At 40.3% G+C, this 4531-nt stretch overlaps 1 pseudogene; it reads right to left on the bottom strand.

The window, feature by feature from the left end:
* Positions 1 to 1166: 1166 nt before the first annotated feature.
* Positions 1167 to 2226, bottom strand: LOC113920564 (annotated as a pseudogene).
* Between the last annotated feature and the right edge of the window lie 2305 nt (positions 2227 to 4531).

Here is a 4531-nt window from a genome sequence, read left to right on the forward strand (position 1 = left end):
CAAAACCGTAGTTAAACCCTTTAACGCTTTCATTCTTAATCAAACTCAGTCCAGCTGTGTAGTCTGAGGCTGCAGGAGTTACACCGCCAAGCCCTGGCAGCTGCAGCACTAGGGACTGTGCCTGCAAGTCACTAAAAAAAGAAAAATGAAAGAATGCCTTTCCCCTTCAGACCACACACACACACACACACAAATTAAATAAGCAAGTCTGAGGAAAAGTTATAACATTAAATCTAAAATGATTTGCAAAGGAATAGTATGTAACAAATGGCTTGAAGTAGTCTATTAAAAAATTGGGGAGATTTTGATTTCATAGTGAGTCAGGAAGGCATTTTTGTTGTTAAAAAAATCTCATTTCCTTACAGAAACAGTTTTTAGTTTTTAATGAACTTGTAAACCAAAAAGCTCCCATTTCAAAATAAAAACAAAATCCCAGATCATATAGATGTTTACAGTGATTACATTTATCTAAGCAACATACATACATGTTCAGTTGTAAGATGTTAACTAAATTTCTGTGGCAAATACGCTTTTTTTTTTTTTAATACCAAGAACATTATAGAGTTAATGCAGAGTCCTAAGGATAATCTAGTAGTCACTAAGCTTTTCTTAAGTTTTCACTTTAGATGCTGTTATTTCTAGCACAGGTAAGCAGGTGGAGTCTTTCCTTTGCTCAAACACTGGAATCTTTGGTTGCTACCATATCAGCTGGCTTGCAAACAAGAAGCCAACCATTTTAAGAATGTTTTAAGTGAACAACTTGCAAACCCCAGGGATGGATAAACCCTAAGAATGCACAATTGTGAGCATTTACAACTATCACAACTGTGGCTGAAGACTCTTCATGCCGTTCTTCTGAAATGAGATCTCAAAGCAGTATAGTTTACAATAAAAGATTTTAACAAAAAAAATTGGCATATGCACAATTTCCCCACCAATTTGTGTGTGTCAACCATTTAGTTAACTTTTCCACTTGAAAAAAATGCAATAGAAAACTGGACACCATGTTTCACTATCTCAGTTAATATTCACAATTACAGTGGCTACACCTCGGGACACGGCATCACCAATGCTGCCCAGAGCCAGTTTATACTGAAATTAAGTTCTTTACACCAAGTAAATGGTTGTTCACAACCACTGGCTAGTGTACATACGAACTAAAATTTCTAGATTTGGGGAGAAACAAATGCTGCTCCGATCATCTGCTCTGCTCCTTCAGTTCCTCGATTCATGTTACTCTTGGTTTTGTCAGTTTGCTTGCCTGCTGGGGGTTTGGGCCTGCTGACCTGCCCACTTGAAGAGGCTGCCTGCTGTGCTGCTTCCTGCTTTAACATTGTCCAATCAAATGTGTAATCATATTGGTCGTTCAGGGTCCTGAAAAGAATGCGGAATAGCTGCCTCAGATACACGTGTGTAATCCAGGGCTTCCTCAAAGCGCAGCCCACGACAATAGTTTAAGTACATGGCAAATTCTGCAGGAAACCCCTTACATAAAACTTCAACAGGAGTGGACATCTTTTCACTAATCTTTCCGTATTTTTGCTTTTTGTTGCAGCCTTTAGTCCCTGCCATGACAGGCTGGTTCTATTAAATACATCAAAACATATCCCAATGATTCCATGTCATCTCGTCGACTCTGTTCAATCCCAAGATGTGCATTGATGCTAGCATATCAAGCAGTGCCAGTGAGATTTTTATCTTCTCTGTATGGTATGTGTTGCCTTGTCCTGTTGTCTCTGTATTTTTTGGCCAAACCAAAAGCAATAAGGACTAACTTCTTACAGTGACGCCCAATACCCATTAGGAAGTTATCTGGCTTAATGTCTCTGTGTATAAAATTCTTTGTATGCACATATTCAATTCTACTGATCATCTGGTCCACTAACATAAGTACAGTTTTCATTGTGAACCTTCTTGAACAGACACTGAAGAGGTCTTCGAGGCTGCGTCCGAGAAGATCCATGACTAGTGCACTGTAGTCTTTTTGCTGACCATACCACCGGATGTGGGGGATGCCCACCACCTTGAAGAATCTAGAGAGTCTGCTCTCGTACAGCAACTGGGGATGCCTGGCCTTCTGACATTCTAGCTGCACTGCCACTTCCTCGCCGTTGGTAATGTTGATCGCCAGGTAAATGTCCCCAAAGGAGCCAGACCCGATCTTCCGTACCAGTTTATATTTCCTCCGACAATGAATTGGGCCTTGGAGCAGCTGCTGCTCGCCATCCCGAGAGATGAAGATGGAGGCTGGGGCCAAGCCCCGACGCCTCTGAGGGGAGGACGGTGGCCTCTGGGGCTCGTTGGAGGAACAAGGCTGCGGGGCAGGGCGGCAGGAAATGAAAAGTGTTGGCTCTTTCAAGGCATTGCGGGGCCCAGAATTGGCCGAGGGGAACCTGATCACCGCCGCTCCATCAGGCTTCTTTTCGCCAGGCCGCAGTTCGTGAGTGGGTTCTCTCGGTTAGGAGGCTGGGCCACTTGTTTTGGGGCGGCCGCCACTGGCTCGCTTTCGTGGCGACGTCGCGGGCTGGAGAAGGGGTGCGGTGGTTTAGGGCTGCGATACCGCCGCCACCACCGCCGCAGGCTCCCGCCCGGAAGGACCCCTGTCACGGCGCCGGCGCCGACGCCGCCATCTTGTTACTCCGGCTCCAGCCTCCACAAAATGCCCTAACCTTTCTAAGGGTAACAGGCCAAAATACACCTGTAGCAGATGCTGCGGGTACCCCTCACATTCCTTTCCCACCCTTGAACGGGTAGTGAATATTGGCCCTTTATCATGTATAGCTCCACTCCTCTGATAATTGGCCAGACCATACTCCCCCCACCTCACCTGTAAAACACCTTACCGAGCTCCTGGCTGAGGCGAGTCTTCATTAGAAGGGTGTCTTTGTTGAACTTTTTGCACCATCTTGTCCTGCTTTTCTTACTTGTTCACAGAACAGGAATCCCCACCTCAAGTTCTGATTCTAGGGAATTAGACCTAAGATACTTTAAAGTAGGTTTTTTTTTTCCCTGAAAAAGATTTAAGCAAATTCAAACCCCTTTATTTATTTATTAACTAAGTTCTTCCTAACAGAACCCTGTCGTTCAACTTTAGGCAAAAAACAAATTGACCTTCCATTCAGGTTAAAATCCAGTTCTTAATTTCCCTAGCAAGTGTCCAGTTTGTGTCTCATATATACCTTGTATAAAGCTTCTTAATCAATGTGAAAAACTATGAACTGATGGGCACCCTTCAGAGAAAACAACTATTACATGACAACCAGTCATTATGGTCGAATTTTCTAGTTGACTTCCTTTATTTAGAAACATGCCAGTTATCAATCCTGCCATACCAGAAAATTACAAAACCTGTCCTCTGGAATATTATTTAAAGAATACAGTACTTGTGTGAAGCATGTTACATGAAAAATGAGTTTTATGTAAAACTCATTTTAAAAATAAAAAATGAGTTTAAATAATTTTAAAAAGTACAAAGTTTACAGATATAACCAGATTTGTTTGTGACAGGACTTCTCATAGGTATTAACATATTAATATAAATTATGAAAATTTAGAGGAGCAGACAGTATGTGCAGACTCCCAACATTATTTAAGTAAGAAACACTTGTATCTATCACAGAGCATCTTAGTGACAGCAAGTAATCTTGGGAAACCATTCTAGAACTTCCTAACTAGAACTCTCTAATGTTCTATTTACTAACAACACCAAAAATTTATATATGGAGTCTAACACCTCACTGCTCCCAGTGCCTTCAGGGTTTATAATTAAATGTCATTTTTTCAGTGTTTATCAGTATTGATATAAGTTATATCATTTAGAAAGTGCTTTTATTTCTGCTGCAAACTCTGTTGAAAATATCATCTCTTATATTACTCATATCTTCTTATATCAAGACGCGTGCCAAGTGCAACGTGAAATTGTTCTTACGAGCTCATTTTAGGTGTTTCATAACATTGCGGTATTGAATTATTTTTGCCCTTTTGTGATGTCCTCTTGGCCTGTTTCATACTTTATTTGAAAAAGCTACTTCTTTAAAAACAAAAGAAATAGTCTTCACTAATTTTAAAGGAGTGGTAATAAAAGAGTATAAACCTTAAAAAAAGTAACTATTTCTTAAATATGTAAGTTGAACAATGAAATGATACAATAGAAAGATCTGGTCATTTTATTGGGTGCTGCAGAATATTACATAAACAAAACCATTTTTTATTTTTTAGTCTGAGCAATATGAAGAACATTTTTACTGAGATCCAACTGTTGTTTAGCTTCCTTACCTTTGAGGGGAAACAAATCCGAGATGAGTTTCCATTAGACAAATGGTTATTATAATGCAAAATATGGTTTGCTATGACTGCGGGGACATGATTCATTGTGTTTTCCTAGTTTGAATTCACAGGGGAATGTTGAACATCTCTGAATATAAACATGGAAAACTTCCATAACATCTGCTACTAATTTCTGCCAGCTGAAAAGTGATAATGATGATGAATATTTTTGTTGATGGTGTGGCTACATTGGTCTAACTAAATT

The sequence above is a fragment of the Zalophus californianus genome, chromosome 15 (genome assembly GCF_009762305.2).
Source record: "Zalophus californianus isolate mZalCal1 chromosome 15, mZalCal1.pri.v2, whole genome shotgun sequence".
In the NCBI taxonomy this organism is placed as follows: domain Eukaryota; kingdom Metazoa; phylum Chordata; class Mammalia; order Carnivora; family Otariidae; genus Zalophus; species Zalophus californianus.